The 26,802-nt window shown below is 39.3% G+C and overlaps 1 protein-coding gene across 1 annotated transcript in view; it reads right to left on the bottom strand.

Moving 5' to 3' along the window:
• The window catches only part of ARHGAP31 (Rho GTPase activating protein 31), a 181,513-nt gene that overhangs the window by 52,415 nt on the left and 102,296 nt on the right, over positions 1-26,802 (bottom strand). The gene's annotated exons all lie outside the window — the stretch shown is intronic.

The raw sequence follows: 26,802 nt of genomic DNA, 5'->3' as shown, positions 1-26,802 counted from the left end.
AATTTAGACAATCAACAAAACAATAAATCTAGCCTTGATTTGTGGTACTGGCTCATTTCCAAGGCAAAAATCAGCTCCCAGCCTGTTCTAGCTAGCTTTCGCACATCCCTACCTTTACCATTATGAAGCACTTTACTGACATTAGTATATTGGATTCTTGCAAGTCTATCCCATAAGGTACAGCAGGGCACATTTTATTATCCCCATTTCACAGATGAAGATACAAAGTTTACTTGGCTAATTTAAATGACTTAACCAAAGTCAAAGAGCCAGTCAGCTATAGAGCTACTATTTGAATTCAGGTGTCCTGGCTGCCAAGTTCAGCCCTCTTTCTGCTACTATAGGATCAAAAAGACATACTATTTGTAAAGGTGCTTTAGTACAGTGCCTGGCACATAGTAGGTACCAGAGAAATGTTTATTCCTTTACATTCCCTTTTCTTCTTCCTTCCTCTCCTATACTTTATAACTTGTTATTTTCAGCTTTAGATCTTTAAATTATTCACACTGGTCATATTCCAATCCTCAGGTGTACTGGCTGAACCATATTAAAATGTCATTGGGAATCATCTAACAAAATAAAGATGTTTTCCAATTACATTTTAATATGGTTCAGCCTGCACTCCTGAGTGTTTGACACCTCCAGTTTAAGACTGATAATGCAGATTAAACTTAAAAGTGTGTCAGGTATACATCCCTTAAAATTTTTTTTTAATTAAAAAGTGGTTGCTGGGGCAGCCAGGTAGCACAGTGAGTAAGAGCACTGGCCCCAGTGTTGGGATGACCTGGGGATCGAATCTGGGCTCAGACACTTAGCACCCACCCAGAAACACCTGGCCGTGTAACCTTGAGCAAGTTACTTAACCTCAATTGCTTTAAAAAAAAAAGTGGTTGCTAAATATTAACTAGCACAACACTAGTTTTGTCCTCACCTCATCACTATTTAGCTTTATTTTCTTAAGTAAATCATTTTACTTTCCTAGGCCTCAGTTCCCTCATCTAAAAAAAATGAAAGGACAGAAGTGGACACTAAGATGCTTCAGTTTAAGGCTCTATGAAACTGTCTAACTGTACTGAGTGATCAAATATACAAACGATCCTCAGGCCTTTCTAGGACACTTCCAGAATCCAGTCATTCTCTCAAATATTCAAGCAGGTGCAAGGTACAAGATTTTCTATCAGTCACAGGTAGCTGATATGGAGTTAGATATGTCAACATGACTATGTTCTCGAGTCATATCTAGGGTAATTAATGGGGCCAACCTCTTGTTTATTAATTTAGAGTATGGTATTTGAGTCACTCTTGGGAAGTGCATTTAAATTCTTTTTTTTTAATTCTACTTCCTTTATTTTACTATATTTTATTGTATTTGTATCTCATTTTTAGATGTGTTGTGTTTTTTTTTTTTGCTTTTTTGGAGGGGAAGGTAGGGCAATTGGGGTTAAGTGACTTGCCCAAGGTCACACGGCTAGTTTTGTGTTAAGTGTCTGAAGGCAGATTTGAACTCAGATCCTCCTGATTACAGCGCCAGTGCTCTATTCACTGCACCTCCTAGCTGCCCCAGTGTATTTAAATTCTAAAGATGCTTTCCCTCTAGTGTTTAAATTCTAAAGACTCTTTCCTCCTAGTCAATCTTTTTCCTACTTGTACCCATAATAGTAAGCCAACATAGTCTACTTTTTTGGGGGGAGGGATAGGGAGGCTTAAATGACTTGCCCAGGAGCACACAGCTAATAAATGCCTGAGGCTGGAATTGAACTCAGGTCCTCCTGACTCCAGGGCTAGTGCTCTATTCACTGTGTCACCCAGTCTACTTTTGAAGTAGGGCCTGAGGTGTCTGGATCAATTAAATTATTAAGGTATGGACTGGAGTCTATGACCTCTAAGGTCCCTTCCAACTCTGGGATTCTTTGGTTTTTGACTCTACCACTGACTAGTCCTTGGGATGTTTTGATATGAGTCAGTGCAGTAATACGTGAATTATACTTCGAGAGCTATCCAAGTGTTCTCAAGATTACAGGGAGCGCATGAGGTATGTCACATAAGAAGAAACAACTTAAGACTCAACTAGGCCATAGAACTGCTTACTTACCTCACCCCCCCCCCAAAAAAAGAGGTCATATAAAATTAGTAATACACATTATGAGCCACTATAATGATGATGATACTGTTACCACATTTGCCCTTAGAAAAGAGGCCTCATCAGTCACTATTATTATCAACTAGTGTTCAGTTCATTTTAAAAGAAGCAGGTAAATAAGACTGCCTGCATACATTGACCCTGAATTGACTTTGGCTTTAGTACATAAACTACTGGAACTCTTGTACCCATTTATGTTTAAATAACAGGCAATAGTTAAACAAACAAGGGGTGCAATCCTTTCCTCTGTATTAGGAAGGCTACCAGCTCCTCAAATCTCTTTACTCAGGCCACGCCAAGGGGAAAAGGCAATACTTAGATTCCATTCAAGTGGAACATACCAAGTGTTACAATATGCCCATTCCCAACGTGGTCTAAGCTAAGTCCTAAAAAGGAACACAGAAGTGGCTAGTAAGATTTTTGACCCAAAGCTCCCCCCAGTTCTTTAGGTTATAGTACCAAGGTTCAAATCCAGTTTAGGGACATCATAGCACTTTCCTTAAGGGGAAAAAGTGCTCCCTGCCTGCAACTATAATGTTAGGTGGGTGGATGTACAAAAAGTTGACCTCAAATATGACAGTCATGATCACCTTGGGGATGAAAGTGCATGCCGAATAAAGGGTATTCTATGAGGGTTGGCCCTAGTCTCTGTGTCATTCCATTCCCTTCTTCCTGTCTCAAAAAAGAATGCACAGTTCCTGATTAGATTGTGCTATAATTAAATTGAATTATTTTAAGTTTTTTGGCTCCCCATTCTGATTTTTCGGTGTTAGATTTTTGACATTTCATAAGCGACTTCCAATCAAAGCTCAGATCAATAAAAGTAAAATAGGATGCTCTTTGAAGGGGGTATATGGTGGGATTTGGGGGTGTCTGGTCCCAATTGGAAATTTCCTCATATACCTTCTCCCCACCACTCCACAGTAATAATGTCTACTAATACTTCAGCAATTCCAAAGTATGAGAACATTCTCTGAATTCTCATTTTTCTTCCCTAGAGCTTTTTATGTTGGAATTAGTCAAGGGAAGGAGAGGGATTGAGGAGAAACATGGCAGGAGGATGAGAAAGATCCTGAGAGATCACTGAGGTCAACCCTGTCACATTTTAAAGATGAGGAAAATGTGGAAGAGAAAGTTTAGTGCTTGCCCAATGTCACACTCATAGTGCATGCTAAGAGGCAGGATTTGAACTCAAGCCCTCTGATTGAAGAGCCAGTATGCTTTCCACTGTATCCAGCACATCCTCCCAAAGTCTAGCACCTCTGTTGCTGAATGGCTATAGCATCAAAAACCATTTTGGGGACACTCATTTTAGCAGGAAATTATTGCATGCAGTTTGGAATGCAATGTGGGTGGTGGTGGTAGTATATTTTAAATGCTTATATTGTTGGCAAAACAACAAAATTTATTGACTCTTTTGGTAAACTATATGCTTTTGAGTTCATAGATGTGGCACAAGTTGGTAACTTTCCCAGGTTTTCTGGGCAAAGGTTTATGAACCAAGAGAAGGGAATGAAATCCCTCAAGTTAAACCTGCTTCCATCCTGTAGTGAGAGTTTCTGACCCCAGGGCTATCTATAGTCAAACAGAGCTGAAATTTAGATTTCAAAGTGAATCCCATTACAAAACACCCTACTGGGCATTCCAAGTAATCTTGTACTGGAATTTTGTTTTATCCAATGGTACTTGAAGTAAAATAAACCACTGTTGGAGGCTTAGAATTTTTTTCTCCTGCCAAACAAACAAAAAAAATCTGATAGCATGCAACTGAACCCATGTATAAACCTAGACATACATTTGGAGAACTGCCTTACTTAACTCAGAACACCGACTATGGTTTGTGGCAGAAAAGGCACAGAAGTAGAAACTCTTACTCTCTTTAAGCCCTCCCATCTGGGATAAGCTATTCTTCTTGGGGGCAACTGCTGCTCCTTCTCCTCTAAATGTAACAGTTCTCAGCCAGGTTAGCTTGCTGCACCCTGTCCACCCCACCCCACCCCCTTCCTCTTCATAGGATTTCTATCTGGAAAGGATGTTAGAGGTTATCCAGTCAAGGTCCTTCATTGAATAGATGACGGGCCCTGACAGCCAGAGAGGTAAAGTGATTTGTTTTAGGTCACAGAGAGAAACCCAAGTCTTCTGACTCCAGATCCCAAAGAGTTCTTTCCACTGAGACCACTCCTTCTCCATAGCTCAGTCCTACCCTTGATTGCTGAAAGTCAGCCTTAAACTTTAAGTCAGGAAGGAAAAAAAGACCAATTGATGCACTGTTTAAAAGAACAACAAAAAACTCAAACTAGACACAAACTAGGTATCCATCAACTGGTATCAACCAATTATTATTAATAAATTGGGGCATATGAATATACTGCAATATGGTTGTACCATAAGAAATTATTAACATGAAGACATCAAAGAAATACAAGAAGACACATGCAGTGATACCAAGTGATGAAAGTAGAACTGAGAGAACAAAGCACACATTGACTATAGATATAGTTAAAGACACCAATAACAGCCACAAATTCACAAGATACATAAGACAAAAAAAGGTAGCATAACAATGATGACAATAATTATATATATTTATATAATACTTTATATAGTATATCTGATATTTATATAGTACTTTATATAATATATAAATTTTATATAGTAATTCATATAGTATATATAATATTTATATGTATTATATATAATACTTTATATTATATATATAAAATAAATTTATTTATATAGTACTTCAAGATTTGCAAAGCATTTTACAAATGTTCTCATTTGATCCTCACAACAATTCTGGGAGGTATGTGCTATTCCTATCCCCTTTTTACAGATGAGAAATCTGAGGTTGAAAGTGACTTGTCTAGGGTTTTGTAATTTGTATGAAAAATTTGAAATTTGTATAACACAATCAAAGATCTTTTCTTGAATAAAGATAGGGAGAGCAAGTTAGAAAGTGTCTGGAGCAGGATTTGAACTTCCAGACCCCAGGTCTAAGCGCCACTTGCCTGATTCTAAAAGATCAGAGAAATAGAAGGGTCATGGAACCATAGCTCTGGGGCTGGAAGAATCCTGAGAGTTCTTCTATAGTAGCTTGCCCATTTGACAGATGAGGAGATCAGGGCCCAAAGAGATGAAGTGATTTCTCCCAAATCACACATTTTGTAATATTTGAACCCAGGCCTTCTGACCTCAGAATGATTGCTCTTCCCGCTGTAGTGTGGACACTAACCTATGAAGTTAATTTGCACATCACTTGGAGGTAGGGTTAATGACTGGTAAATAACAGAAGGTACAAACCTATGCTAACATTTATCATTTCTATTTTTTATTTTATTTTTTTTGGTTGGTTTTTTTTGGAGGGCAATTGGGGTTAAGTGACTTGCCCAAGGTCACACGGCTAGTTTTTGTGTTAAGTGTCTGAGGCCGGATTTGAACTCAGGTCCTCCTGACTCCAGAGCTGGTGCTCTATCCACTGTGCCACATAGCCGCTCCAACATTTATCATTTCTTATTGTATGTTCAGCTTTACACACTAATTTTACTTATTTCCTTCACCTGTGTTTGTCAATGGAAGTTAAAGTAATATTCTTATTAAGAAACACCCAATAAATAAATAAGGAACCATTAAAAATAGGAAATGTGGTAATTGAAGTTTGCCTTTGGTCAGCCACACACCCTTACTCATTCTCTGGCACTTCTTCATTCTAAAAGTTTCCCATCTTCCTTTTCCACTGGTTTGAAAATGGGACAAAATCTATAGCCAGGCATTCGGGACTCTATTATTCAATGTCCATAGAAGGTGCTCTGCCTTGGACATATGGAAAAGAAGATTTGGTCCTATTTATCTTCTTCTTCTTCTTTTTTTTTTTTTAAAGCAATTGGGGTTAAGTAACTTGCTCAAGGTTACCCAGCCAGTTATTTTTGTGTGGGTGCCGAGTATCTGAGGCTGGAACTGATCCTAGGTCTCCCTACGCTGGGGTTGACGCTCTTACTCACTGCACCACCTGGCCGCCCCGATCCTATTTATCTTCTGAAATTTCTAGGATAAAAACTAGAACAAAGATCTTTTCCTGAATAAATAGGAAGGGAGCAAGCATAGGCAGTATTTATACAAAGAAACAGAATGTTGTTCAAGCCTACCTTTTTTTCATAAGTGAAATAACAGCAGAGATAAACTATTCAAGAATTTCACATTGCAAAATCAGGCCTACTTCTAAACGTGCAGCCATCAAAGAACCCACTAAACTGAAGTGCTTAGTGATAAGGACCTCCCTGTGACCTGGCGCTCTCCACAGCCTGGCACCAACCTACCTTACCAGCCCTATCTCCCCCTCTTCCTTCGCCCCTCCTCACGTATGTTTTGGCACTCTTTCCCACCTCAATCTCTTTCAGACAAGTGCAATATATCTAAGTTATCTGTGATAGACCACTCCTGCTTTTTCAGCCTCGGGTGGCCAACTGTGCAGGAGAAAAGACAAAAAAGGAGGGGAAAAAAGAGTAAGAAAAATCTGTTTAAGTTTATAGGCTTGAAAAAGTAAGAAATGTGGGTAGTAAAACTTTTGTGGATCGGAAGCAGGGAAATACAGATTTACACTCCAGCAAAAGGAAGCTATTCATGTTTCTCTGGATGCACACTGTGCTTTTTAGAGTCCATATTTTGTTCAGTTATCTTTCCATTGTACCATAGGCAGAAATGGAAGAGGAAAGAGTAGGGTAGATACAAGTAATTGTGAGAACGCCTATGGTTCAGGAATCAGAGTACACAGGTTCAAATCCTGCCTCAGGCATTTACTATGTCTGTGACCTTTGGCAAAGCTAACTTCCTTAGGCCCCAACTCTAAAAATGAAGGAGTGGGCCTCTGAAGGTCCTTCCAGTTCCAGAGCTATGATTTTGTGATCTGCCTCCAGATTTCAAGAAGAGTAAAGATAGCTACAAAAGAATAAGCATGGTCCCAAAGAAATATGAGAAGAAACTTCCCCATTCTCCTTTACAGAATTGGGAAGGGGGTGGATAATCCTGCTTATGGAACACCTCCTCCCCTGCTTCAGGGCTCCCTAGAGTGCTTGTGGCATCCAGTGGGTGGAGACACAGGGTGGGAGCTTCAAGCTCAGGCTGGGGACTGGGAGCTCAACCTCAAGGCATGTGCTTTTCATCCAACCACAGACCAAAAAAGGAGATTAGAGATGGCAGGTTCCCCCTTTCCCTTTCTTACCTTACAGGTCTTCTGATACTTCTGCTAGTGTCCTTCCCAGTCCCTTCCCATTGCCTCTCCTCTCCTCTGCATTTTATGGGTTATTTCAGACTTACTGTGTTAATAAAACTACATATTATCAGAATTACTGCTTTGTTAATAAATAATTGTATCAGAAAGGTGTATTTTCAGCCATCTCTAGAAAAAGATTCCAGTTTTGGGTGGTTGAAGGAACCTGCCTCCCTCCCCCCCATTTTCCATAAGTTCAATGCATCATCATTTGAGTTTTTGACTTTCATGCAGTTTTCTAGGAAAGTTGTCTCCTTGAAAGTTGAGGACTGATTGTATGGCTTGTTTATTTGTTTGTCTTTAATTCAGAATATTTTCAATGTATTAATTGGTTTTGCTGATTTTCTCCCTTTTTCTTTTTAAAAAACTCTTTGTTATATGGGATGGCTCTCTGGGAGGGGAGAGGTGGAAGGATACTGAAAGAAACTTAGGCAATATAAATCAAAAGCTATCAATAAAATGCATTTTAAAAATAAAACTTTCTTCTATAATAACATGAACTACCTGCTGACAAGTGGAAAAATAATACTGGCATTTTGGCTAACATGCATACATACATATACACATGTGCATAAATACATATGCACACATACATGTATGTATATGTGTATATACATTCCCCAAATTTCCTGTTGTATAAGAGCCAACACAAATGAGAATGAACCACAAAGTGCACGAGTTCATAAAAATCTTGGATGTGTATTAATTTACATTTTTGCTCCATCACAGCATAGTAGTATTCCCTAAACCAGCATCTCTTCATGCAAGTGTGCATTTAAATTCCAGGGCACCAGTGCTCTAACAACTGAGAAGTCATTTCTAAGACTCACTTTCACATAATGATATGTCATAATACAATGCCCATAGGCCCCACAGTCTACCTTAGGACCCACAAAGGGACTCAACTGTTGCAAATTGCCAAGATATATATTTCATTGGTGGTCCAGATTTAACCCTTGCACACTCCCACGCTGCCTCAGCTACCCAGGACTCTTCTCACTGCAACCTCACTATTTCACTTGCCTTCCTCCATGAAGGTGGGATCATAATGGGGCATGGCAGATAGCTATGTCCAATGAATTCTTTGACCTACAAATCCCAACAAAGAGAAAACCTATTTATTTCTTCTATGCCTAAAGCCTGACTGTAAAAAAAAATTTGCTCCCTCAGAACCACCTTCATAACCTCTTTCATCATCAACTCCTTTAATTTGAAGCAGAGTTCCTGTTTTTGTTTTGTTTTGTTTTGGAGGGGGGAAGGTGAGGCAATTGAAGTTAAGTGACTTGTCCAAGGTCACATAGCTAGTAAGTGTGTCAAGAGTCTGAGGCCACATTTGAACTCAGGTCCTCCTGACTTCAGGGTCAGTGCTCTATTCACTGGATCACCTAGCTTGTAATGACAAGCAAAGAAGTACTTAGTGCCTTGTTTCAGCTATTTATTTAGCACCTTGTTCCAGTTCCAGTTTCTTTTAAGCCTTGCCCATGATTATATCAAGTCTTTGTTAAGAAACAGAATTTGTGAACCTTTGTTGCTGATGCAACAGGAAGGGTAGGAACAGGGAGGAGCTAATGACCATATATAAGGAGAAGCCCTAGCTGGGAAAGAGCAGAACCCAGAAGAGGGCACTTGTGGTGGCAGAATTGAGAAGGGGAACTTTGTGGTGGCCAGGCACTCTGTTTTTCTGTTCTGTTTGTGTTGATTTTTGTTTGTGATACTTTGTACAGAAGCCCTGGGACCTTACTGGAAGCTCTGAAAGAGGATTTTCTTGTTGTCTGTTTACACAAGTCCTGGAGGAGGGATTCAGAGGTCCTGGGACTGTACTGATGATTTGTGTTGAGTTCTCACACCTTGTATGTGGGTATGTATTGATTTCACAGGCAGATAGTGAATTGATGATTGTGCCAGCAATGTGTGTGAATGTTGTTTTGGCTCTGTTAAGCTTTGTCTTCCCAGAAACAGAAACTGTGAAGGACTTGAGGTGGACCGAACACTATGAGCTTCAATAGGGAACTGGACAAGGAACTGGATGAGGAGCTGAGAGCTGCCTTCCTTCAAATCTAGGTGATGACTGGGTAGATTCAGGCAGGAACTGGACCCATGGAAGAGGAACCATGGAATCTGAGAGCCAGTCTCCAGTCAAAATGAAAAGACCTCTTCTTGGACACTTAATGCTGACTAAGAAGATCATGATACAATGTGACCTAGGGGTGTAGAACTTTTACCTTTGTACTTTGTGTCCCTTAAGGAGGCTTGCTCCTTAAGGATGATTGACTTAAGGACTTAATGATATCTTTTGCTTAAAACTATGTGGCCACTTTGGTGAAAACCATATGGCCACTTTCGTGATAAATTGTTATGTTATAACATTGTGAATGCAGTACTTTGGTTTCTGTGAATGTTTTGCTTTAATATACTGCTGAGTAAATAGAGAGTTCACCATACAATATAATCAGAACCTTAGAGCTATCCACAGCAACAGTCCTCTGGAAAGCTGCTCACGCTTGGCTTTACATAGTTGTCCCTAGGGTTTCTTAAGCTCTTTTGTAGCGTGCACCCCTTTGGTAGACTGGTGGAGCCTATAGATCCTTACTCATAATAATGTTTATAATTGTATAAAATAAAATGCATGGGACTGAAAGGGCTGAGGAAGGATGCCTTTAGATGAAATCTGTCTAAACAATGATTCCGTTATATATTTATATTAATTATCAAGCTCTGTGTGTTCCTAGGGTACAGTGATGGCCTGCTCAGGAATTTCTGAGGGACAGTCTTAGGACTTGTAAAGAAATCTGCTGCTTTTTAAAGGGTGAGAGCAGAAATTTGTCAGGTGGCAAGAAATGAATTTGGAAATAGCCTAAAATTTATATCCATCCATGTACATAGCCAGATAATACTGTGTACATCAATGGACAAATACATGTAATAATTGGGAGAAAGCAAGAAAGAGAAGTGAAGTATGCTGAGGAATGAGCATTGAAATCATGAAAGCTGGACTTAGATCAAGTTTAAATTCTAAACAGCTTTGTGACCTTGGAGAAGTCACTTAATCTTTTTTTTTTTTTTTTTAGCATTCTAATGTAAAAAGAACTATATGAGCTTTAGAATTCCATCCAGATATAACATTATGATCAGGGGGTGCTGGTAATTGTTTAGTAACCAGTTCTCCAAGGCAAAAACAAACATTGGTGTATATGACACACTTTCAAGTTAAATCTGCATTGTTAACATTTTCTCTGTCATTTTCTTAAATCTAGACAATCAACAAAATCAAGCCCTAATTTGTAGTGTTTTCCAATTTTTCAAAGTGTAAATGCTCATATTGAAAATCTAACACCATACTTTCCTGACAAGGTACAAAATGGCTCCAACACACTCCTGATTATGACATTATGGAGAAGTCAGGACATGCCTAGGTTCTAGTTCCAGATCTTACAAAATCTTAGAAAAGTCTTTTGCCACTCAGTTTTCTTATCTGGAAAGTGGAGACAAAAATATTTGCCCTTCCTACATATCTCAACATTATTTGAAGATCAAAAGAGAAATAATAAAAGTGCTATGTAAATGTACTCTAAGGTATTTCAGTACACAGGAAAAAGGCAAGTTGAGGGGAAGTGAGCAGAAAGATATTGGCCTCTTTATAAAATGCTGCTACTATCTATTTCAAACTTAAGACTAATATTGTTCACATGAACATCTAAACTGGCATAACATGTATGTTCTGAGTCTCTTTCCTGGAGCCAGACTTGTTGTATTACCTTTCAGATTGATTGCCAGGGAGGAAAACCTGAGAAGATGGAGTGGCTCTCTTCTCCGCTGCCATCAGCCCGAGCCCTTACCAGTTATGGGACTTGAAGTTCCGCCAGACACCTTCATTGTTCGGGACCTGCGACTAGTGCTCCAGTCCCGTTTAAACACTTGGGTAGCTTCTGCAGAGGGATATTTACTTACAGCAAATACAAAGCACAACATTTTCCTTAATATCTCTGGGGCACACTTTCCACTATATCCTGTCAGTCTCTGAAGGAGATGTCTTACAACTTAGCTCAGTTCCTACATAGCATTGGTCCTATATGCATATTATATATATTTACACACTCTACTCTTCCCATTTCACTATCTCTTTAAGCAATAGGTTCCCATCCAGAGGATTAGCTGCTTTTGTTTCAGCTCTCACTGCCAAAGGTCCTGAGGGTAACTCATAAGTTTGCTCCTTCCTACTCAGGCATCGTTGTTGGCCTGGCTGCAATGGCCATCTTGGAGCCCAGCCTCTGAAACAGCCTTATGATGTACCTTTCTCTGGGTTGTATGGCTCTGCTCCCTTCACCGCATGGTTTCTTGCTGGCCAGTATCAGACTCACTGATCTCCCCCTGATATGAAGGGTGCAATGAGATGGTCAAAGCTGATTCAGGTCTTTTTGAAGACACCAACAGTTCAGTTAAACAGCAGTCAGTCAATAAAATCTTCTCCCATTCACACTGTGGCTAGCCAACCAGAACCAATTGCAGAATGTCCACGTCTACTTACTTCACAGTTTCTCTAACGCACTTCCCTTCCAAAAGCAAGCTTCCCAGGTTCTCCAAGTGGGGAATCTACAGCAGGTGAGCATCCTGCTGAGGTGTATGCTTGTAGTAGACCCCAGTTAGACGAGTCTCAGTGGAATCTCTATTCCTTGAAGAGGAAGACTATGAGATGCTTAATCTCATCTATAGGCCCAAAAAAGAAAACTGCCTCTGAGAACCCAGAGTGTGTCAAATAAACAGACCCATGGGCATATTAATAAAGACCACTCCCTGACTCTTTTCCCAACCAAACCCTATGCTTAGGTGGTAGGCTATCTAAGTAGATGGCCTGAGCAACCCACTTAGCAGGAACCAAAATAGTTTTCTTTCTCTCTCTCTCCCTTCTTGAGCTTGATTAAATGATAAAAGCAAAGTCACCACCAGCAAGATCTAGAGTAGGGAAACTTTCTTGTAGCAAAGGGCCCTACCCACATAAAAAATGAAATGCTGTACACATGAAACAACCTTTTTCCCCACGTGGCCATTTGAAAATAAGCACCGTCTTTTTATTCAAGCAACCCATTGCTTAAAGAGATAGTGAAATGGGAAGAATAGAGTATATAAAATGTATCCAACAAGAGCATATAAAATGTATTCAATATCCAACGCAAGAGAAAAGATACAATTAATAATCCTTTTGGATATTGTGTCCAGGTAACCAGAAGCTAGAGATAAAAGAAAGAAAGAAAGAAAGGAAGGAAGGAAGAAAGAAAAAAAGAAAGAGAGAGAGAAAGAAAGAAAGAAAGAAAGAAAGAAAGAAAGAAAGAAAGAAAGAAAGAAAGAAAGAAAGAGAAGGAGGAAGGTGAAGGGGAGGAAAGGAAGGAAAAGAAAAATAGATAGATAGATAGATAGATAGATACATACATACATACATACATACATACATACATACATACATACATAGATACATAGATAGCATCACTTAGATGAATCTTTATTTCAGCTCTCACTGCCATGGGCCCTGAAGGTGGCATCATAAGCTTGTACCTTATGACAGACTTTGGAACTCACCAGGTTGTGAAGCTACAATAATCACACATACACATACACACACATTTATTGCCTGGACACTATATACACAGGTGTACATGTGAATATGCATAGAGAGAGAAAAAGAGGGGAGGGGAAGAAGTGAGGTAGAGAGAGAAAGAACATTCTAAGGCTGATGTTTTTCTTAGTGCAGTATTGGCCCCATTTTAGAGGTAAGGAATCTGAGGTTTATCAAAGAAAGCAGATAAGATCTTAAAATACTAGGGCTTTGAAGAATCCTTGTAAAAGACTATTAGTTCGGGGTGGCCAGGTGGCACAGTGAATAAGAGCGCCAGCCCCAGAGTTGGGAGGACCAGGATTGGTTCAGACCTCAGATACTTAACACCCACACAAAATAACTGGCCGTGTAACCTTGACCAAGTTACTTAACCCCAATTACTTTAAAAAAAATTAGACTATTAGTCCAATCCTTTCATTTCTCAGAGTGTCACTCAGCTATTTAGTGGAAGAAATAGGACTATTACCCTGCCTACAGATACTGAGTATAGTGTTCTTTCCAAAATATCACTACTATCTCTCTTAGAGCTAGGGAAAGAGTAAAAAATCTTTGGCTCAAATCTCCTGCCATCAATTTTCTCATTGCCAGTAGGACTGACCTTTATGAATACATATAGTATGATTTGTCAGTCCTGGGGAAGTTCCCTAGCTGCAGAGGAAGAAATAAATGAAAAGCCTTTTCATTTACACACACACACACACACACACACACACACACACACACACACACACATATGCACACGCACGCACATATGTATATGTATTTATAAGCAAGATAGTCCCTATCCTCAAGGAGCTTCCATTCTAAAAAAGGGGGTGTAGTGCCAATGTGATATTCATAGCACCTTCAGGGACTATGAATATGCTCAGTATAGTCCTGAATCACAAAATATAATAGACTCTCCATATAGAAGACAGAAGCAAAACATTTATTCTAACGCCAGAAAGCCAAATCCCCACACCAGAAAACTGAATTCATCACAGCAACAAAGAAATCTATACACAATAACACTGCAGAGAGCAACACCATCGAAAAGTGTTCCCACAAACACTCACAAGTCTAGCTGTTTACTTCCTCTCTCCTTCCATTCTAACCTCTGTGACTCCCAGCTTCCTCTGGGCTCTGCTCCACCCTTCCTGCTCTACCCATTCAGTAAACTCCTCCCACCACGGGCTCCATGTGATTACATTCAGCCTATTAAGGGGTAGGGAAGACCTTCAAATTTCCATTACCATCACAGCGGACAATACCAGAATAATTTCCAAAGCAGAAGCAGGGAGACGGTGTAGTGGATGGGGTCTGGAAGATCTCAGTTCAGTTCCTACTTCAGACACTTAATAGCTTTGTGACCCTGGGCTCCCTATGTCTCAGTTTCTTCATTTGCAAAATGGGGCTAATAATAGCCCCTATCTCCCAGGGCCTTTGTGAGGATCAAATGACATTATATTTGCAAAGTGCTTTGAAAATAAAGTGCTATATACATTTGCTGTTGTTAAAGGAAGAGAGGAGACTGGTGAGGAAAATGCACAGGAGCAGCAGTGCATTAGGTAGGGGCTGGGGGCATGAAGAAGCAAGCTTGTCAAGGTGCCTCAAATTCCATCATCACAGCATCATTCCCTTGGCTTCTCAAGAATCTCCTATTAAAGTGTATTAAAAGGTGTACTCTTGCCATCTAATGAGTTAACAGCTAATAGGTAGCAGCCTGAGGGGAGGTAGGATGAAGATGACTCACCAGAGGGGCACAGACAAAGAATGGGAGCATGGTGCCACATGCAAACCTTGCCTCTATCTCAGTGCTGCCCAGGGCTAGTGTAAGCAGGCTACTGGCCAACATTCTCCCTTCTCTGACAACCCGAGATTCTGTTTCTAACACTCGACTTTCACAAAACTTGGACTCAGACAGTGCAAATGTCCAAGGCAAGGACTTTCATTTTCCCTACCCTGGATGCCACATACTGTTCATATTTCCTTCTTCATAGTTCATAGTCTTCACATAAAGGAATAGAGCTCAATTAAAAACAAATTTTTTTAACTACAGGCCAGTGATTTTCTCAGGGTAGAAGCATTTGAAAGGGAGGTTTACAATACCAAAGCAGGTTGGTTAACAGTTCTGTAATTTAATGACTTCCCTGAGGAGAATTCCCTGAGGATAATGAGGTAAGACACTTGTCCAGGGTCACAAAGCCCATGTATCTAAATTGATACTTGAATCTAAGCCTCCTTGACTTGCAGGGAAATTTTCTATTCCCTACTTAAAGCTATCTCTCAGTTATTTCTGATACCCCCAACAAATCTTCAGTCTGTTAGCCAGTTTTCATGCTGTCTGCAAGATGACTCTAAAGATCTACAGAGGTGCTTGTATTAGCATATTGAAGGGAAGACAAAGTGTGGCCAGAATGACACTACAGAAGAAAGAACACTGGGCTGGGAATGAAGAGTTCTGGGTTCTGTAATCTTGGGCAAATGCAAATTTCTTCATATATAAAATGGAGAGAATAATACCTTCTACATTCCATATCTCATTTGATCTTTACAACAGTCACAAGGTAGATGATCACTACTGTCCTCACTTTTCCAAATTTCCCACCAGGTTACACTTTTCTGGATTTTCTTGGTGTTTTCCAAGAATCTCATCATCGGGGCGGCTAGGTGGCGCAGTGAATAGAGCACCAGCCCTGGAGTTAGGAGGATCTGAGTTCAAATATGACCTCAGACACTTAACACAAAACTAGCTGTGTGACCTTGGGCAAGTCACTTAACCCCAATTGCCCTTCAAAAAGCAAAAAAATAAAAAGAATCTCATCATCAAGATCACATCAGTTCTGAAACTCACCCTTGAGAGCCCCCTTTCCCAGGGACCCTTCTGTCCTTCTGATAGGAGAGGGTAGAAGGTGCAAAGGAGAGAACTCCCCCCAGATCCTCCATTTAAGGAGCTCTCCCTAGGGCAACCATCTCATCCTTTCCCTTCCTGGGATACCTTCCACCACCTTTTCAGCATGTTTTCAGCATCTTTTCCTATGTTGTCTCCCTGAGTGGGATTGTATGCTTCTTGAGGATAAGGTTCTTTTTTTGACTTTTTTTTTGTATTACAGTGTCCAGCACATAGTGGGTGTTGAATAAACGTTTACTAACTGATTAAAATGAGGAAACTGAACATAAAATGGGCAGCATGGAATTGATTGCTGAATTTAGAGTTAGGGAAGAAACAAGTCCAAATACTATTTCTGAAATGTACGGGCTCTCTAGGGCCCAGTTTTTGTTTTTTTTAATCTGTGAGACAAACATTGTCAGTTCTGAGACACAAGTGAAATTGAATATGAAAAGTACATTTGCACATGCTATTAGAATGATATAAATGTCAGCTTTGCTACCATCATCATCATCTCCACCATCTTCATCAACATTATCTTACTCATCATCAGCATTATTATCATCATTTGGGTCATCTTCTTCTTCTTCACCAAGAATTGTCTAAATCACACAACTAGCAAATGACATCACCACTTTCCCCCCTAATTTTTAATTGCTAATCGGGTCCTCTGATAGTCAAGTCTGGCACCTACTTCCTACTTTATCACTAAGTCTGGTATCTGTCTTTCTTACTTTGAAAGACTGTTATGCAAATCAAGTAATATAGTTCCAAAGAAGGTTAATATTATGATTACTGCATTTTTTTATATAGGAAGAATAAACAGAGAGAAAAATAAAACCCATCCCCTAAACTTTTCAAAGGTTGAAAGCAGAAAAGTTCCAGGAAGCTTTAGCAATAACAATTCTTTTTTAAAAAATAAAATCAGATGAGAATTATAAGATGGTAGAGAGGTAAGATGGTTATGAAAACAATGGGGTAATTCAAAAGTGATTATTAAAAAGTCACCACTGCTCCTTTAAGTCTAAGTACTTTATAATTGGACCAAAGTAAATCTGATCCTGTGGGAATCAGCTGTAAAGCAAAGGTATTTCCATAAATAACCTGCTGGCCTCAGATAACCAAGTTTTACTGTCTCACAAAAACTGGAAGATCCCTTTGGCCAAGGTACACTCTGAAGAATATTCAGCAAAAATTCATTTTCTCATGTGAGAATACCTAGGAATGATCTTTGATCCCTCTGTAGCATACCTCTCATCACATTCAATTAAATGACCACCAATTGCCCTACCAACCACTTCATCCTAGATGTCCCACCAGCATCCCAAATCCAATGCCTAAAACTGAGCTTATTATCTTTCCTGCTAAGCCTTTCTTTCTTCTGACTTCACTTTTTCTCTCTTAGGCATCACCATCCCTTCACTTTTTCTTTTTTCTCTTGACATACTTATTTTTGACCATTCCCTCTCCCTTTCCTCTTGTATGGAATTAGTTCAGTTCGATTCAACAAACATTAATTGCCCAATATATCCCAGGCCCTCTGCTAGGTTCTGGGCATACAAAAACAAAGGCGAAATTGCAAATCAGCCCTGTGCTCAAAGAGCTTACATTCTACTGATCAGAAGTATTTGAGTCAAGGAGCATTTATAAAGTGCCCACTATGTGCCAGTCAGGTGGGTGGTGAAATGGATAGAACACATACTCATTTTTGTGAGTTTAAGTCTGGCCTCAGACACTCACGAAAGAGTCAACAACAATGACATGTGCCAGGCACTGTGCTAAGGGCTAGGGATACACATACAACCAAAAAAGTTCCTGACCTCAAGGTGTTTGCTGTTGTTCAGTCATGTCTGATTCTTCATAACTCCATTTGGGATTTTCTTGGCAAAGGTACTGGAGTGGTTTGCCATTTCCTTTTCCAACTCATTTTACAGATAAGAAAACTGAGCTAAGCAGAGTTAAGTGACTTGCCCAGGGTCACACAGCTACTAAGTATCTGAGGCTGGATTTGAACCCAGTTCTTCTTGATCCCAGGTTCAGTGCTCTATCCATTACACCAACCAGCCCCCTCTCAGAAATTCATATTGCCTTATAAAAAATAGCTGTTTGCCCAGTGAGTAAAGCGCCAGCCTCTGAGTCAGGAGGACCTGAGTTCAGTCCTGGCCTCAGACACTTAACACAAAAAAACTAGGCGTGTAACCTTGGGCAAGTTACTTAACCCCAATTGCCTTCCAAAAGGCAAAAAAAAACAAACCAAAAACAGCTGTTTGTCATGAGGTTTGCAAACTGCTTCTAAATACATTGTTCCACTGTATCTCATAATAGGCCTGTAAAGAAGCCACTCTAGGTATAATTACTCTCATTTTATAGATGAGGAAACTGAGACCATAGGACCATAAGATTAACATCTAGAAAGACATCAGAGGCCCAAAGGGCTATAAATAATTGCATACCCTTTGACTCAGTAATACCCAGTAATCCTAGGGTTGTATCCCAAAGAGATCATAGAAGCAGGAGGACGACCCATCTGTACAAAAATATTTATTGCAACTCTTTTTGTGGTGGCAAAGAATTGGAAATCAAGGGGATGCCCATCAATTGGGGAATGGCTAAACAAGTTGTGTTACATGAATATAATGGAATACTATTGTGCTATAAGAAATGAGGAGCAGATGGGCTTCATATTTACCCAGAGAGACTTATACAAACTGATGCTGAGTGAGAGGAGCAGAACCAGGAGAAATTTGTACACAATTACAGACATAATGTATGTGTAATGACCAACTTTGATAGACTGGACTCTTCTCAGCAAAACAAGGTTATAAGACAACTCCAAAAGACCCATGATGGAAGGAGATGTCTACATTCAGTGAAAGAACTAGAAAGAACTGGAAAGAACAAAGTTTGAATGCAGATTAAAGCAAACTACCTTCTCTCTTTCTTTTTCTTGTTTGGTTTTGTTTCCTCTTTCCCATTGTTCATTCCACTGGTTACAATCCTTCTTTAAAACCTGATTAATGTCTAATGTGAAAGTATTTGCAGATCCTATATTTGATTGCATGACGCCATGGGGAGGTGGGGGAAGGGAAGAGAAGAAAATTTGAAACTCAAAGGATTGTGGAACTGAATTTTGTAAATTAAAAGTAAACAAACAAATTAATAAAGACAAAATTTTTTTTTAAATTAAAAAAAAGACAGAGAACATTTAGTCCAACCCCTTTGTTTTTTTGTGTTTTTGTTTTTTGCTTTTTGGAGGGCAGTTGGGGTTAAGTGACTCGCCCAAGGTTACACAGCTAGTTTTTGTATTAAGTGTCTGAGGCTGGATTTGAATTCAGGTCTTCCTGACTCCAGGGCTGGTGCTCTATTCACTGCACCACCTAGCTGGCCCCATATGTATTTTTATTTTATTTTATTTTCAACCCCCTTTGTTTTGCAGAGGAGGAAACTGAGGTCCAGGGAGACTAAGGGACTTGCCCAAAGTCACAGAGATAATATGCACCAGAGTTTTTTTGAATCCTGGGTTCCGGATGTCAGTCAGTCAGTCAATAAACAAATTAAGCACCTATTATGTGTCAAATACTGTGTACTATGTGATAGGGATACAAAAAGAGGCAAAGGAATCAAGGAGCTCACAGCCCTATGAGGGAGACAATAAGCAAACAATTGTGTATAAACAAGCTTTATAAAGAATACAATATTTAAAAAATAATTAAAGGAGAGAAGGGATTTTAATTAAGAGGGGTTGGGAAAAGCAGGAAACAGTATTCTTTCCATTGTACCATAACTTTTCCATATGAGGCAAAGACCCTTTCCCCATTGCCACACAGCTGGTATGTCTAAGGTGAAATAGGAAGGAACTCAGGTCTTTCCTGGCATCAAGTCTAATGCTTCTTCCACTATACCATCCTGCTTCTCATCTAAGTAGATATTTAATAACTAGAGAAATTGCTTGAGAGATTTATAATTTCTCATTCATATTTGAGTAATTCCTCGATTAATGAAAAGTTATTGATTAGACACTAATAAATTTTTTGTTAAATTTTTCATTAACATCGGAAATTACATAAAGATACTGACCAGGAAGTCAGATGCTGGTGATTATGCTAACAAAACAAAATGCCCATCTGGCAAATACTGACTAAAATAATTTCAGATGTGCTACAAAAAAAATGAATTCTGAATTGGATAAACATTTATTAAAGGCTTCCTTTGGATGAGTTGATTTTCTGCTGATACAACTTCTATGTTGGCAAATAAAGATGAAAGATGATTTGAGGACGGGGAAAGTACTATGCTACCTGGGGGGATCAGGGAAGTGGAAGGACCCTATTTTTGCTGAGGTTGGAGGTGCTGGGGGAATTCTAAAGAAAGGAGTATCTGCTAAGCATTATTGCATTAGGGCAAGATGAGCTCTAAGTATGGAAGAAGACAGTGTCAAATGAAGAGACGCATAACCCCTGGCCTATAGTACCCTTATAGAGGTGAACCCTATGTATTGGGGTGGGGTGAAAAAGGAATCATGAACTGTTTTTTCTGCTGAGTTTGAATCAGAGGACCTGGGTTTGGATCCCAACTGACATTTTCCTTACACAGAACCTACATCTGCCTATTAAGAGCTTCTCCCAAGGTCACACAGCTAATAAAGGCCAGAAGGAAATTCAGCAGAATGTAAACTCCCCCAACTGAAGGTAATCTCCTCTGGGGTCAGGGATTGTTTTTGTTTTTGTCTTTGTCTCTATGGCCTCAGCACTTAGCACATTGCTTGGCATATGATAAGAGCTTAATAAATTTTAGTTTAGGGAGTAAAGACACTTAAACCCACATCTCCTCCAAAACCAGTGCTCTTGCCCCACTCAACACAGCTTCACTCCAGGTTGATCACTGACTATCATTTCTTGCTTATTATACCATTTATTTTCCCTATTTTTTTTTAAACATTACCTAAGGGCTTCCAGCCATATTACACTGTTGGTTCCTCTTATCCCTGTGTTTTTCTAAAATAAATTTTGCTGATGAAAGATTGTTAACATTTAGAAAAACAACTTCATCTTTACTGGGCTATATCTGCATGAAGGCCAACCAGGTAGTGCTTATCAGTTCCTTTCTACTCCGCACACCAGCATATTTTCATTTCCTGCCTGATATTCCTGAACTACAGGCTGACATTGTTTCCAAAGTCTCTCTCACTTGGAAGCCTCCGTAACTTTGCTTCACAATACTTCCTGTTGTGATAAGGCCTCTCTTTCCTGCTTAAAACAACAGGACTTCCCTTCAGCCTGTAACCCTTTTTTTCAAAAGATCTGTATGCAATGATTTTCTAATGCAGACTGTGAAGAATAGGGACCTCCCCAAAGCAGAAATACGAGGAGTGCTTGTTGGCAGTGGGTCTGCTCAAAATTGGTGGCCACTAGGTTGTCTGGGAGAGTGAAAAGGGTTCTGGGTAGAACATAAGGGAAGAAATAGGTTCTTTTTGGTCCCCTTGAAAAGTTGATAGTTGGGAACTAGGTAGGGATCTGGAGTCCTTTTTGGTACCTAAAGCTTTCTCAACAAATAAGCTAGTATTAACATCTCAGTTGTATAGTCAGTGGAAAGGAACAAATAGAAAACATATATGAAGGCAAAGAAAATGGGTTCCTATACTGGCTCTGATGCTTGGGCAAATCACTTAACATCAGCTCATCATCTGTAAAATGAGGGGGTTGAATTAGAAAGATTCTGAGGTTCTTTCTAGCTCCAAATCAATGACCCCGTGACTTAATACCTAAATTCCAACCTCCACTCATAACAAGATATCATGTAAGAGTAATAGAACTGCCCATTAACATTTGTATGAATAGCCCAACTCTTGAATTTCCCTCTCCCCCATTGGGTATTAGCCAGGGAAGCTGTCTGGGACGTGACTGTCACTGACTAACCCTAGTTAAGCCTCCTGATGGTGAATTCCTCTGAGAGTGAAGCTAAGGATGCCTCACAATGATGTGGGGAAAAGTTTTCTTCATTTTCTTTTTTCCAAATCTCTATCATGGTGTAATGGAAATTGTGTTGCAGTGGGAATCAGGGGACCTGAGTTCACTTCCTGCTTCTGCCTCTTACTAGCCGTGTGACTTTGGACAAATGACTTGGGCAAACTATTCTCTAGGTCTCAGTTTCTTAATCAATAAAATGCAGTCAGAATTCCGAAAGATTCATGATGGAAAATGCTCTCCACATCCAGAGAAAGAACTATGGAGTTGAATGCAGAGTGAAGCAGACTACTTTCACTTTTTTTTCTTTCTTATGGTTTCTCCCTTTCTTTCTGGTTCTTCTTTTACAACATGACTAATGTGGAAATACATTTGATTGTACATGTATAACCTATATCAGATTGCTTGCTGTCTTGGGCGGGGGGAGGGAAGAGAGGGAGAAAGAAAAATTTGGAATTCAAAATCTTACAAAAATGAATGTTGAGGGGCAACTAGGTGGCACAGTGAATAGAGCCGGGCCCTGGAGTCAGGAGAACCTGAGTTCAAATTTGGTCTCAGATACTTAACACAAAACTAGCTGTGTAGCCTTGGGCAAGTCACTTAACCCCAATTGCCCTGCCTTCCCCCCTCCAAAAAGCAAATAATAATAATAATAATGATATGGATGTTGAAAACTATTTTTACATGTAATTGGAAAAAAAAATACTATTAAGTACAAAAACAAAATGGCAGTCAGATTAAATGATCCCATAGGTCCTCTCTAGATCATAATCTATAACTCTCTGTCCATATCACCCACTCCTACCAAACATAAACCATTTCATATCCAAATATCATAGACCTGGGAGGCTAGGTGGCACAGTGAATAGAGCACTGGCCCTGAAGTCAGGAGTACCTGAGTTCAAATCCTGCCTCAGACACTTAACACAAAAACTAGCCATGTGACCTTGGGCAAGTCACTTAACCCCAACTGCCCTCCAAAAAAGCAAAAAAAAAAAACAAACACAAATATCATAGACAACTCCATATATAATTAATAAACTTGATCTAATTTTAATTAATTTAACTCATCTAAATTTAAATTAAGTGAGTAAAATAGAATTACTCCTATATGACTCCCTTTTACCTCAGTGACAGAAGCCACTTCTCCTCCTCTATACTCCTGACCAAATAGCCAAGGCTTTGGTCTTTTGTCATAGCCTTACATGGCTATAATATGATAGCTCCAGAATACCCATTCATTTTCATTTAGTTAGATACCTTGTCTCTAATCATTCCTAATCTTAAATTAGGAACTGTGGTCTCTTTAAAATGTTACAAGTTGTAGTAATTTTCAAGAAAATGCCATTTTCAACTAATATTCATGTAACAGCATCAAGTTTGCAAAAAGAAAAACAAAACAACAAGTTTAATCCAATTATCTCACATAAACTTCACAGTAACCCTAATGAAGTAGCTACTACAGATAATATATACCCATTTTATAGATGAGGACATTCAAACTCAGAGAGTTTAAGGGACTTGTCCAAGGCCACACAGCTAGTAAGTAATGAGATGTGAACCTACCTCATCATGCTTACTTTCAAAGACATAAAGGTGGGTGCATCATGGAGAAGCCAGCCCAGGAAGGATAGGAGATACTTAAGAATAAAATTCTGAAGACAGGAAGAGAAACAATTTTCATAAGGAGGGAAAAGGGGAATTGTCTGAGGAGACCTATGTGAATATATAAGGAATTCTCAACCAACTTAGATGTCAAAAAGAAATGTACAGAAGATGGAAGCAAGATCAGGGAACTGAGAATGAAAGTGAATGTACAGGGTACTTTACAAATACCATCAGGAATGCTAAAACTTATATTGAGCTGAGGCTGGAGAGGGAAACTTAGGACACCAAAAAGGGGGCATCCATGTAGCTATACTGGGAAACAAAAGTGTATCAAAGAAGGGGTAGGGACTTTTCTTGGGACAGAGGGGTTATGTTATAACTGGCCTCTGAGACGACAGAACTGCTATTTTATAATATTGTTTCTGTTTTCTATGCCAAGAAGAATGACCTTTTCACTGGAAATTACCGAAGATCAATATTGAACTGATAACCAAGAGATGTAGGGAGACAGTAAGAACATGCCTTGTTCCCTGTGATGAATTTCAAGTCATCTGGCCCAGGTGAATTACATCCTTGGGCACAGCAAGAAATGGTAGGTGTAATTGCTGGATCACTGATAGTATTTGAAAGACCATGGATAACAGGAGAAATCCATTAGCTTGAAAGGGGCAAGTGTTTTTCCCCTATTCAGAAAAAGGAAGAAAACAGTATCTAAAACTGCAGACCAATGAACTGAGTTCTGATTCCTGAGAACATATCCAGGAGGTGGCTTGATAGAAAAGAAAGTGATCCCCAAGAGTCATTAAGGCTTTGTCAAGAGGAGGAAATGGAGATCCACTTTATTTACTTAAAAAAAAAAAGAATTACTAAACAAGAGGGATTAAATGAGGGGATCGCTTTAAATCCAGTTTAACTATTTAGTTAAGCTTTTGATAATATATCTCATGCCATTTTTGTGAAGAAGATGGGTTTAATGATAGTATAATTAGAAGGATTCTGAGCCAGTTGGATAACTGGACTCAAGAGTCATTGTCAATGGTCCAACGCCATCTTGGGAGGAAACCTCCAGGGGAGTGCACTAGGGATAACATACTTACCCTTATGCTATTATTATATCAATATTGTTATATATTCTATTATAGCAATATTTTATTATATTACATATGCTATTATATATGATATTATTATCAATGACTTGGATAAAGGGATAGGTGGTATAGTCATTGAATTTTCAGATGACAGAAAGCTAGGAGGAATAGCTAACACATTGGATCATAGTCAGGGTGGATCCCAAACTATGTCATCAGGCTAGAATTCTGTCAGTCTAATAAGATGAAATTCAATAGTGATAAATGTAAAGTTTTACACCTGAGATCCTCCATTCCCATTCCGAAAAACATCAATGTCAGTCAGCAGTGTGAACCAGAAGTCAAAAATGCTAATGCAGTTTTGAGCTGTATTAACACATAGCTTTAGGAGAGTGCTGGTAAATATTTAATAATAGACTCTCAAAAAATGCATACATGACACACTTTTTTTTTTTTTGGCAGGGCTATTGGGGTTAAGTGACTTGCCCAAGGTCACACGGCTAGTTTTTGTGTTAAGTGTCTGAGGCCATATTTGAACTCAGGTCCTCCTGACTCCAGGACCAGTGCTCTATTTACTGTGCCACCTAGCTGCCCCAACATGACACACTTCCAAGTTTATTCTGCATTATTAACATGCTTCTCCTTTACTTTTTTAAGTTTGGACAATCAACAAAACAATAAATCAAGCCAGAGGCAGCAATTGCAGATGAGGTTTAAATGCTGATGAGGAAAATTTAACAATCAGCTCAAGATTCAAGCTTGCATGGGTACATCCCTGCAGAGCTTTCTACTCTTCCCCAGTGAGACCATGGAGGACTGTGTTCGACTTGGGCACCACAGTTTAAGAAGGACATTAATAAATGGGAAAGAGTTCAGAGTAGGACAACCAGGGTTAATGAATGGTCCTTATCAACTGAGGATCGGGTGAAAGAGCCGAGCATGTTTAGTCTGGGTAAGAGAAACTTCAAAAGGAACATGATAACAGTTTTCCAGTGTCTAAAGGACTGACGTTTGTAAGAGGGATTAGGCTTGTTGAGTTTAACCTGGGAAGACAGAATACCAAGTATATGGTTGGAAAATGCAAAGAAGTCAATTCGTGCTGCATGTCAGGAAAAGTGTCCTAACCATTAGCTGTCCAAATGTGGAATGGGCTTGGAGATCCAAGGTCCTGAGGTCCTTGTCCTTACAGATCTTCAAGCAGGGGGTGGGTGATTACTTGCTGAATATGCCATATCAGAGATTTCCTTTCACATACTGATTGAACTAGATGGATACTCTCGGATTCTGTGAATTGTAATCTCTTTTTCCTTAGAGGATATTATTAAGAGATTTGGTAAATAAAGACTTCCTAGAAGTATTGCAAATACGTTTCAAAATGCTGCTACAAAATGAAAAGCTGAAAGTAAGCGGCCTTGAAATACCCCCTTTAAACCTATATTTTTTATTATTCTCTCATAAAATTTTTTTGGTGACTATTTTTATTTCAATTATCAAATGTTCGTTTTTCTCTCTCTCCTCCACCCCTGAAAAGAAAGGAAAGACGAAACTCTTATAATAACAAATGTGCCTAGTCAAGAAAAAACAAATTCCCATATTTGCCATGGCCAAAAATGTGTGTTTAGTTTTAGTCCATCACCTCTTAGCCAGGAAATAGGTCCTATTAAATCCATCCCTTCCTCTCCATATTCACGGCCGCCACCACCCAGCTCCCTGCCAGCCACTGACACCCGGACAATAGATGGCTTCTTAGAACAATATACACAATGATAAGCATAATAAAAATGAAGATCTCACTAAAAGACAACTAAATTCAGATTAAGTGCAACAGTAGGTCCCAAAGAACAGAGGATTTTCTTTCTCAAGAACTAGAGGGTCACGGAGGTAGAATGTTACTTTGTTAATTGGTTTTGCTTAATATTTTTTATTTGTTACCAAAGAGGTTTCAATGGGAGGGAAGGGGTATTGAGAGGAGAAGAGAGAAAGGAGTGTGGAAAGAATAGAGTGGTATATCAAGAAATGACTATGCTAAAAGAAAAAAAAATTTAAATAGACAGTGGTATTCCTGCTTAAAATTCATTCAAACAACCTGTATAATATCTACCACCTTTATCTACCCTGTCTTTTTTTTTTTTGTAAGGCAATTGGGGTTAAGTAACTTGCCCAAAGTCACATGGCTAGTACTTGTGTCAAGTGTCTGAGGTCAAATTTGAACTCAGGTCCTCCTGAATCCAGGACTGGTGATCTATTCACTGTGCCACCTAGC

This window comes from Petaurus breviceps, unplaced genomic scaffold (assembly GCF_028583685.1).
Source record: "Petaurus breviceps papuanus isolate PSGF00001 unplaced genomic scaffold, PetGlider_PUasm1.0 90792, whole genome shotgun sequence".
Taxonomy (NCBI): Eukaryota; Metazoa; Chordata; class Mammalia; order Diprotodontia; family Petauridae; genus Petaurus; species Petaurus breviceps.
Note: the sequence above shows the minus strand (reverse complement) of the source record. Positions and strands in the feature narration are given on the sequence as shown.